General features: G+C 43.3%; 1 protein-coding gene and 1 pseudogene across 1 annotated transcript in view; one reads left to right on the top strand and one right to left on the bottom strand.

The window, feature by feature from the left end:
- The window catches only part of CLPB (ClpB homolog, mitochondrial AAA ATPase chaperonin), a 148,560-nt gene that overhangs the window by 74,037 nt on the left and 62,613 nt on the right, over positions 1-11,910 (bottom strand). The window lies entirely within an intron of this gene.
- On the top strand, positions 804-1,539 carry LOC102238770 (annotated as a pseudogene).

Raw genomic sequence — 11,910 nt, 5'->3', positions numbered from 1 at the left:
AAAGATAAAAATTATGAACAACAAAGTGACAACAAATACATATCTATCAACAAGTGAATCTAAAAATCAAGTGAATAAAAAATCTGATGAACAGAATAATCTGGTGAATGGAATAGAATTAGGGGCATGGAAATGGAATGGACTGACAATTCTCAGAGGGAAGGGGGTGTGGAGGGATGCAGGAAGAGATTAGACAAAGATCTTATATACATGTATGCATTACCTATGGACACAGACAATAGGGTGGTGAGGGCCTCGGGTGGGGTGGGAACTGGGTGGAGGGGAGCTATGGGGGGAAAAAGAGGAACAACTGTAATAATCTGAACAATAAAGATTTAATTTTTAAAAAAAGAGTCTAATGCAAGAATCATACCACTGAACAAATTATATAATATGTTTCACAAGTGCAATTATAGAGCCATACCTAGGGTACTTACCATAAAAAGCAGACAAATTTAGGAAACACAGCTGGATTATTCAGTTCAGAGACAAATGTCACCAGAGTGCTAACATCATAGCCCAGTGATGGTGAACCTATGACACGCATGTCAGAGGTGACACGCGAACTCATTTTTTTGGTTGATTTTTCTTTGTTAAATGGCATTTAAATATATAAAATAAATATCAAAAATATAAATCTTTGTTTTACTATGGTTGCAAATATCAAAAAATTTCTATATGTGACACGGCACCAGAGTTAAGTTAGGGTTTTTCAAAATGCTGACACGCCGAGCTCAAAAGGTTTGCCATCACTGTCATAGCCTGACTATTAAGAAATCATAGGAGGGAATGGCAGCATCCAGGGGGTAGGCTCCGCCTCTCGGCGAGCAGGCCAATCGGTAGGGGAAGGAGAGGCAACGCTTCAAGATGCACTGCCTGACTACACCCTCAGTGCTTCGGGCCCTGGCCCAGGCTCTTCGTGCAGGGCATCCCAGTGCCCGCAGCCTCCACAGCAGCGCAGTGGCAGACACCTACAAGTATGTGAACTTGCGAGAGCCCTCGATGGACATGAAGTCAGTGACTGACCGGGCAGCTCAAACCCTTCTGTGGACTGAACTCATCCGAGGACTGAGCATGACCCTGAGCCAGCCACCATAAACTACCCCTTTGAGAAGGGCCCGCTGAGCCCACGCTTCCGTGGGGAGTATGCGCTGCGCCTATACCTGTCCGGGGAGGAGTGCTGCATCGCATGCAAGCTTTGCGAGGCTGTCTGCCCGGGCCCAGGCCATCACCATCAAGGCTGAGCCGCGAGCCAATAGCAGCCGCCAGACCACTCGCTATGACATCGACATGACCAAGTGCATCTACTGTGGCTTCTGCCAGGAGGCCTGCCCTGTGGATGCCATTGTCGAGGGCCCCAACTTTGAGTTCTCCACGGAGACGCATGAGGAGCTGCTGTACAACAAGGAGAAGCTGCTGAACAATGGGGACAAGTGGGAGGCCCAGATCGCTGCCAACATCCAGGCTGACTACCTCTACTGGTGATGCTGCCCAGCTGGCCCATGGCCCCTGCTGCCAATAAAGAAGCTCTAACCCCCACAAAAAAAAGAAAGAAAGAAATTATAGGAGGGCCCTTGCTCACCTCTGAGGCCTCATTTCTCACCATCCCTTTCTAATGTTTTTGTTTGTTTGTTTGTTTGTTTTTTTGCCTCTGAGCTTTTGCAATTACCATTCCACTGCCTGGAACATCTTCTCCTCTTCCATGCCTTCAGTTGGCTAACTCCAATTCATTTTTAGGCCTCTGATTAGAAATCAGTTCTTCTAGTGATTCTTTCCAAGTTCGAAACAGTTACTACTCCTAAGAGCTACCCAGCACCTTAGACATCTTCCGATTAAGTATTTATTACATTCTATTGCAATCACCTGTTTTCTTGACTACGTTCTCCACTAGGCAAAAAGCTCGTGAAAACAGAAGTGTGACCGTCTTCTCCACAATTGTGTCCCCAGTGCCCAGTACGGTATCTGGTCATAAATACGTGCTTGATAAATATTTGTTGAACTAGCAAATTAAATACATAATTCATAAACAAGTTCTAATGTTACCTTGTTTTGGGGATGATAATAATGTCAGCCAACAAGTATTTAGTGGAGGCACTAGTGCAGTGGTTCTCAACCTTCTGGCCCTTTAAATACAGTTCCTCATGTTGTGACCCAACCATAAAATTATTTTCGTTGCTACTTCATAACTGTAATGTTGCTACTGTTATGAATCGTAATGTAAATATCTGATCTGCAGGATGGTCTTAGGCGACCCCTATGAAAGGGTCGTTCGACCGCCAAAGGGGTCGCAACCCACAGGTTGAGAACCGCTGCACTAGTGTGTGGCTGTTAAATAGGTGAGCTCTGGAGCCAGACCACCTATGTTTGGATCTCAGTCCTGAATTTGCTGACTGTAATATTGGGTAACTACCTACCCTCTCTGTGCCAAGTTTCTTTATCTGTAAATGGAGATGATAACAGTACTCTCCCAGGGATACTGTAAGGGTTAAATGAGACACTATGAGTAAAGGGGCTTGGAGCAGCCCCTGGCATACAGTACCTCTCAGTAAATGTCAGCTGTTATCCTTACTGTCTAATCTTGTGCTTCCAAAGTGTATTCTCTCTGTGAAAGAGGTCCATTTGGGGAATCCTGCACACACCATTCCCCTCAGAAAGGCACAGTTCTTGGTTAAGAACCATCTGTTCAATTTGGTGTCACTCGGCAGTTCCTGGTTTTGACAGCCTCTCTCCACCTAACCCTTATTAAAATCCTGCAATGCTGGTGTTCCACAGAACACTCCTTGGAACTGAGTAATACATTAAAACCTGTAAAATATTTTCACTTATTTATTTCAGAATAATCTGTGAGGTGTAAGTTTACTCTCCCCATTTTACAAGTAAGGAACTGAAGTTGAGAAGGGCCACAATCAGCTGGTGGTCGAGCAAGGCCCGTTTCATGCTCTTATCAATAATAATCTCTCTCCCCCAATTTGTCCCACATCATCTTGCTGAAATCCCCAGCTCATTAGATTTCATATTCTTTTCTTTCAAAGGTGGAAAGTTGTGGGGAGAAGTAGGTACAGCACACACCCTCACGCACTTACCCCCTCCACAGAAGAAAAGTACGCAAATCCACGGAAGCTAAAGTGACTCATTCAAGACTGGCTCACCAGCTGGCCACCACGGTGGTATTTTGTGGCCCCGTGTTTACAGGTGGTCCTCAGCCAGTGAACCATACCCTTCCCAACAAAGACATCTACTAGCCTGTCTCCAGCACTGGGAAGATGGGCTTAGGCTCCTGCTTCCCCTCCAAGCCAGAGGGAGAGTGACAAACCATCACTTTGTTATCTTTCTGCTCTCACCTCTGACTTTTTGATGTTGCAAAGTCTATGCCTGGGTGCCATGGCAAGCATGTGCCTGAGAGATACTCTGCAGGATTCCCTAGCCTCAGCAGTGCCAAGAGTCAGCAGAAGTGAAAGTAGTACCTGAAGCCCTTCATGCAGCCCTGGCCATTCCTGAGCTGAAACTGCCCCCCCCCCCCACCGCCCCCAAAAAACTAAAACCAAAACCAACCAACCAACCAACCAACCAACCAAACCCACTACCTCCCACGATGAGAAACAGTGATTTAAGATAAAGGAGCCATGGACTCCTGACTCTTAGTTCTGCCATTTACTTTGGGTATGATACAATGGGTATGATAAGCAATAATTTGAGGAACACTAAATATTTAAATATTATGAGAGTCAAATGTGATGATAGGCTTAAAAAACATTACCAAAACATTTACTAATGCTGCTTTCTCCCTTGGGTTAGACCAGGCGTGGGCAAACTTTTTGACTCGAGGGCCACAATGGGTTCTTAAACTGGACCGGAGGGCCGGAACAAAGCATGGATGGAGTGTTTGTGTGAACTAATATAAATTCAAAGTAAACATCATTACATAAAAGGGTACGGTCTTTTTTTTTTTCCAGTTTTATTCATTTCAAACGGGCCGGATCCGGCCCACGGGCCGTAGTTTGCCCACGGCTGGGTTAGACACTAGGGACACGGAGATGACTCAGACATGGCTCGTGTCCTCGCACTGCTAAGTCTATTGGGGGAAATTTTGATAAAAGGTATATGAGGCAAGATGGGTGGTCTCCAGATAACAAAACATTTATTACTTACTGCTGCCTTGTGCAGAGGAAAGGCAACCCTAGATACAAGCCCCATTCCCTCAGCTCAGTCTCTACCCGCCACTCCCAGGGGCTGTGCAATCTAATGTCATGGAGTGTCCAACAGTGCCCTGTCTTTAAAGATGTGAGCACGTCTCTTTGAGAGGGAACCTCTACAACTAATATGACAAACTCAAGAATAACCCCTTACATTTGTGCAGCATTTTACAGTTTAGTGAGTACTACAATGCAATCATTCCCTACCCTCATGACAATCTAGGGCAGATGGGTCAAGTTCTATTCTCTATTGAGCAAGAGATAGAGGTAAAGAAGTTAGGCGGCCTGCCCAACTCGCACTGCTAGTGGGTGGTGAACTAGGACTAGACCTCAAACCTACCTGGCTCCGTCCTCCATACTGCATAGTTTCTGCAAGTGTCTACAAAGTCAAACCTCACATAACCCAGGGTCACCTAAGCTGGCTTGAAGCTAAGGGACTAAGCTAAATTCTTGAGTCTTGAGTATCTACAAGGTGTTTTGTATCTACAACCACATTAAATCCTTACTACAACCTGAGAGATGGCCATCCTACTGTCCACATTGCAGGCTGCTTCCTCAACCTCTGTGGGCACTGTCAGCTCTGCATGTTGCATTTGTCATCAACCAGAGGATGGGGCAAGAGGGAGATTCCCTGTGTTGGGTCAACATGAGACCATCCTTGGAGAGTGTAAGGCCTAGACAGCCTGCTTTCCTCTCCAAATTCTACCTGTTATTTAAAGCCCAATTCAAGGCCTCCTCTTCCAGGAAGTCCTCTCCCCCCAGCACTGCCCTGGATAACTGTCACGTTAATTATGTGTACTCATCTACCAGTTAATTATATATTATCTTACAACACCTCTTGTAATATTTTGTGTTAAAATTTTCCCTTCTGTTCTGACTCCCCAATTAGAACAAAACTCCCCTAGGCTCCTCACTGATGACAGTAACTAGCACAACATTTTTTGTATGTACTTCAGACAGCATCACTTCAGTTTTTCATGCAGCTTGAGACTTCATTCATCTACCTGCCCATAGGCACACCACCCCTGGCACCGCAATACAGAAAGTGCTATGAGAGGCATGCATGCACAGGGTCTGATGGCAGCACAGATGGCACACGTGTCATGTGGCTTGGGGAGGAATCTCCCAGGAGAACTGTTCTAAGGATGAAGGGGAGCTTGACAGGTGGTGAGGGGAAGAAAGGCATTCCAGGACAGGAAGTATCATTTGCAAAGACCAGAGGGTAAAGACTGTATTGCCTGTTCATTCATCCAAGAAACTGGGAGTCCTTCGGTGAGCCTGGAATGCTGAGTGAAGGTGGGTGGAGCAGTAGGCAGAGATGAGGTTGCCCAGGAAGGCAGAGGCCTGATCTTGAGAGGGGTTCGGACTCTATCCGGAAAGCTATGGGCATACAATTGTTTTTGTTAACAAATTAAGCAACATGGGGAACAACAAGAACAATAAACCAGGAGACAAGAGAACTGGGTTTAAAAATGGCTTTCACTAACTTGATATGTGTCCCAATCCCTCTGTGATCCCCTATTTTTAAAATGGAGTTTTTCTACATCAGTGTTTCTCAAACTTTTGTGGGACCCAGCTGATGTGGCTCAGGGGTTGAGCATTGACCTATGAACCAGAAGGTCATGGTTCAATTCCTGGTCAGAGCACATGCCCAGGTAGTGGGCTCAGTCCCCAGTGTGGGGAATGCAGGAGGCAGCCGATCAATAATTCTCTCTCATTGATGTTTCTATCTCTCTCCCCCTCTCCCTTCCACTCTGAAATCAACAAAAATATATTAAAAAACAAACACAACCACCTGGGTAACTTGTAACAAAACACTGAATCTTGGGCCCCCACTTCAACAATTTAGATTCAGCAGGCAGCACCTGGGAATACACATTTTAAAAAGCCCATTGTGTTGTTCCCCCAAGACTCTAATGTTCTGTGAAGAACACTAAACAGATGTAAGACTGGCCAAACCTGCCTGATCCTGCTCTAAGAAAGCAAAGGACGTCTGGGCACCAGAACATTCTTCCCAAGCCCCATGTTTACAAAGTTAGACCCAAGCTCCCAGGACACCAAGCCTTGTGATGAGACCTCTAATATCTCACTTATTAGCTCATCTCCCTCCAAAAATCCCAGGTGGAATTAGGTCCTTCTACACAATACACTGTAGTCTGTTTCCTCATTCATCCACTAAACATTTTATTAAGTACTTTGTACAGGCTGGGCCATGGGGATAGAGAATGGGTTCTACCCTCAAGAGCATGTAAACACTACAAATAGTATAAAATAATCTTTCTTTTATAAAGTATCTCTGAAAGGAAAGAATTCAGAATTTCGAGTCAGAAAGACATGGATTCTAATCCTGAGACTCTGGAAAATTACTCCATCCCTCTGGGCCTCAAATTTCTTATTGCTAAAATCAGGACATTAGTATCTATTAATTGGGTTGCTGTGAAAATTAGAAACGATGGACTATAGTGAGGGGAACAGGAAGTAATTGGCACCTAGGAAATGGCAATTTTCAAATTAATGTATCTCTCCTGTCCTGGAACCCATAATATCCACATTCTTCTGTTTGACTTTCAGAAGCTTCTCATTCCTGGTCCCAGTTAATTTCTCAATATAGACTTTCAATTCCTCCCCTCCTGCTGGTTGAGGCTCCCAAAAGAGGACTGTGGTGATCCTTCAGTGAATCCTCAGTGGGCAGCACTGTGTTATTAGAAAGAGCAGAGAGGTCACAGTCAGTCAGCCTGGGAAGCAAAACTCACCAACTGTGTGACTCTGATCAAAATCCTTAACATCTGTGAGACTTTGTTTCCTCACCAGCAAAATAAATAATATCACCGACCTAATAAGATTCAATGATAAACCCAATTAAGAAATGCACACAGGATCTGAGTAGATATTTTTCCAAAGGTATTTTTGGAAAATACAAATGGCCAAAAAAAACCACACATAACCCACAAAAAGAAGCCCAACATCATTAGCCAACAGGGAAATGCAATTCAAAACCACAATATACCATTTCACATCCTTTAGGGTGGCTAAAGTAAAAAAGACAGGCAATAACAGGTACTGGTAAGGATGCAGAGAAACTGGATTCCTCATACATGGCTGGTGGGAATGTAAAATGGTGCAGCCACTTTGGAAAACAGTCTGGCAGTTCCTCAAAAGGTTAAACACAGACTTACTATATGACCCAGCAATTCTACTCCCAGATATAACGCACACCCCCCAAATGAAAACATTATGTCCACACAAAAACTTGTACACAAACATTCATAGCAGCATTATTCATAATAGCCAAAAGTAGAAACAACCCAGATGTCCCTCGATTGATGAATGGATAAATAAAATGTGGCATAGCCATTAATGGAATATTATTTGACTATGGAAAAGGAATAAAGTACTAATACATGCCACAACATTTTTTCTTTGCTTTTAATCCTCACCTGAGGATATTTTTCCATTGATTTTTAAAGGGAGTGGGAGGGAGAGAGAAAGAGAGAGAAACATCCATGTCAGAGAGACACATTGATTGGCTGCCTCCCGCACACGCCTGATCAGGGCCACGGATTGAGCCTGCAACTGAGAAACATGCCCTTCACCAGAATTGAACCTGGAACTCTCTAGTCTACAGGCCGATGCTCTATCCACTGAGCCAGGTTGGCTAGGGCATGTGCTATAACATTGCTGGACCTTGAACACATGCTAAAGAAAGAAGCCAGTCACAAAAGAACACATGTTGTATGATTCCATTTATATGAAATGTCCAAAGCAGGCAAATCTATGGAGACAGAAAGTAGATTAGTTAGTGATTGTCAAGTTCTAGGGAAGTTGAGAGATAAAATGGGGAATGATTAATAATGGGTATGGGATTTATTTATGGGGTAATGAAAATGTTCTAAAACTAATTGTGGTGATAGCTGCACGACTCTTGTGAATATACTATAAACCACTGCATTATACACTTTAAGTGACTGAATTGTATAGCATGTGAATTAAATTTCAATAAAGCTGTTACATGAAAAAATGTATATAAGGAACTCAGAAAATTACTTGGCATGTAGTAAGGATTCAATAAATGGTAATATATTTATTATTGTGCCCTTCCCTCTTCCTGATGCCACTCTAACTCTGGCCAGAATCACCACTAACACTAACACTGTAGAACAGTGATTCCCAAAGTGGGCGCTACCGCCCCCTGGTGGGCACTGCAGTGATCCAGGGGGGGCGGTGATGGCCACAGGTGCATTTGTTTTAACTTTTTTTGTATTACCTTTCTATTCTGAGTTCAATAAATAGTTTCATAATTTCAAACTTCAATGTTTCTAATTTACACCTTTCTTTACTATATTTTACGAAAAAGGTAGAAACATTAATACATATATCTTTCTGTTTAATTGCTATTAAAATTTTAAAAAAATTAATTTCCAGGGGGCGCTGAGTAATATTTTTTCTGGAAAGGGGGCGGTAGGCCAAATAAGTTTGGGAACCACTGCTGTAGAATATGGCAGGCTCACTGCAGGAAGCACATTTCATACTCAGCAGAAGGTCACGGGTGAGTCCTGAAGGCTAGTATCCCAAGGACTAAGAGTCTTCCTCCAATACCCATATGGCCTGAATTTATTGATCACTTATTATGTGACAGGTATTGTTCTAGGAACTTCACAACTATTTTCCTCACAAGAACCATACATGTCATTATTCCTATTAATGAAGAAACCAGGACTTGGAGAGGTTATGCAGCTTGTCTCATGTCACATCAGTAGTTAATGACAGAGCTGGTCTGTTCAACCCAAGGCTTGTACTCTTTTTTCTATATGGTTTCACTATTCCTTCCTTTTATTTATCTATGTTTTACCCATCCTTTACAATTCAAGCAGCCTGACTTTTACTGATCTCCCTCTTCTGTATACATCCAGGTAATGTATAGTCTACATCAAATTAGTTAACATTTTCTTTTACATAGTCTTAAGTGTTCTCAGATTGCTTCACGTGTATACTCTTGAACATGGCAGGTGCTCAATAAATACTTTAGTGAATGGTTATTAAGCTGTCTCCCCAAGCAGAAAACAGGTTCTGGAAGGATAGATACTGTGTCTTACAGATCTCCTTATCCTTCATACAGAGAAGGCACTTGTGGTCAACTAGGCTGGCCTATGGCTGGAAGACCAGACCTTGCTTGAAAATGGTTCTTACAGACACCATGCTCTCTTGCCAATGGACTGGAAGGTTTCTCCTTAAGAAGAGGACGCTGCTCACCTCATTATTACCTTATCATAATGTAGCATGGGAGGTGGCACACTATGATAAGGTAATAATGAGGTGGCATAGTAGGAGCTCAGAAAAGATTTGATGAGTTGAAGAGAAGACTGGCTCAACACTTACTCCAGTGGAGATACAAGTACAGCCTTTCCATAAGAACCCCAAGCCTGTCTTCTCTCATTCCCATAAAAGGGAAGGAGGAGAGCAGAAGACTGACCTAGAATTTTAACGGATAGGCTGTTGACCCTGTCTGTGGTCCTGGCATCCTCACTGACCCAGAACCCTCCTTTGACCACAGACGTAGGTGGAGCTTTCCAGAACCCATGTTTCACCTTCACACCATCAAATTCAAAGATGTTCAAATTTCTAATTGTCTTACAATTGCAATTTTATAGTTTGTTTGAATCAGGATCTAAATCAGATTCTATTATTGCTATTGATATGTCTCAGAGATAGTAAAAATATGCCCTGGCCAGTGTGGCTCAGAAAAGTCGTGGGTTTTATTCCCAGTCTGGGCACATACACAGGTAGTAGGTTTGATCCCTGGGGGTGTGTACGAGAGGTAACTGATCAATGTGTCTCTCTCACATCAATGTTTCTCTCCCTCTCTCTCTCTCCTCCCTCCCTCCCTCCCTCCCTCCCTCCTTACCTCCCTTCTACTCTCTCTAAAAATCAATGAAAAGCAATATCCTCAAGTGAGGATTAACAATATATATAGCCAGGCCAGTGTGGTTCAGTGGTTGAGCATGGACCTATTAACCAGGAGGTCACAGTTTGATTCCTGGTCAGGGCACATACCTGGGTTGCAGGCTCAACCCCCAGTAAGGGGCGTGTGGGAGGCAGCCGATCAATGATTCTCTCATCATTGATGTTTCTATCTCTCTCTCCCTTCCTCTTGAAAAAACAAAAACAAACAAACACACTCACATACACATATATATATGGGAGGTGGGGGGAAGTGGATGGGGAGTATAGCGGAAACAACATTGGCCATGTGCTAATTGTTGAAGGGAACTGATGGTACATGGGAATTCTTTTATACCATTCTGACTACGTTTTTAAAAATCCAAAGATAAGGCAAAGTGTTACTCCATTAACTATAGACCCATCAACACTCCATTTGAACCTCTTCTACTTCCCATCTCTCCTAACAGAGAGGTAACATGCTAGAATTGCCTTTGATATGTCCTATAATTACTCTAAGCTCACATTCTCCTCACTATCCCTGCTCCAGACACTCCCCCCCCCCATCCAAAGCAGTATTATTTCCGCTCCAGGGATCCTCTAGGCAGGGCTGGCAACAAGAGGAAGGAGCCTGCTCTCTTTGCCTCTCAGCCAGCTCTGTTACTTGGTTGGCCAAACTAGGTCCCTCTGCGCTTCCTTCTCTACACCTGCTTACCTCTCCTTCTGCCTTTTCTTCAAGATGTTAAAAACTTACAATAAAAAACAAATACAAAATGCTGTAATTAATAGCCAATTCCAAGCCAACCCAGCATCTTTACTAATAAACCTCAACACTTGCAAAAAGAACAATAAATTCTGTCCCTCTCTGGTTCTGAGGTGGTCTCTTTTATACACTGTGTGTGTGTGTGTGTGTGTGTGTGTGTGTGTGTGTGTGTGTGTATGTATGTATGTGGTAAGTGTGCCTACATATATATTTATTTTCCTTTATTTCCCATCCAGGGAGGGGCAGAATAATGAACTGCGTGCGTCAGGGAAGATGAATCTGAGATACTAGGGAGCAGTGCAGTAAAAAGATTAAAGTGTTATTATTGTTGGGTTTTTTTCCCCCATGGTCCATTGTGACAGCTCGACCGTCATCTGTAAAAAATGTCTCAGCGAGAGATAATCATCGGAAACTCAATAAAGCGTCAGGGGGAGCCTCAGCCCCCATCAATCATTGGGTGCCTGGAAAATTTCAGCCCTCTGTCTCCCTTCCTGCTATCCATATAAATGTCTCTAATATATTTTGTGTGGTGTGTGGGACCCATCCTTGATTTGGAACTTTTGATGAAAAAATATTTATACACAAAATATGTAAATCAGTTAAAAATCACAAGACTAGTTCTTTGCTACCCCATCCCATGTTTTCTTATTTTTATAAATGCATCAAATTTATTCTTTTTAATAAAACATGTCAACTAGTCTATTTCCCTCTCCTAGTCAAATATACAGGTTTGGAGGGCTAGAAGGATGAACACAATTAACCTACTCACTGATACACTTAATCTTGTAGTTGGCCAAAAGGCCTGATGGATTGACAGTGTTCATCTTGGTGACTCTCTAGTGGACAGCACTGCTGAGAAATGACATGTAGAACCACGGCCCTGGAGGTGCAACAAGGCTATGACAATGATGAGGAAGAGTCAGGGACATTATAAAAAATAATAACTTGCCCAAACAGCTTTTGGCCTGGCAGATACCCAAGCTTTGGACAAGCCGGAGGTTCTGAGTTGACTACGAA

The sequence above is a fragment of the Myotis brandtii genome, unplaced genomic scaffold, assembly GCF_000412655.1.
Source record: "Myotis brandtii unplaced genomic scaffold, ASM41265v1 scaffold244, whole genome shotgun sequence".
Lineage (NCBI taxonomy): Eukaryota > Metazoa > Chordata > Mammalia > Chiroptera > Vespertilionidae > Myotis > Myotis brandtii.
Note: the sequence above shows the minus strand (reverse complement) of the source record. Positions and strands in the feature narration are given on the sequence as shown.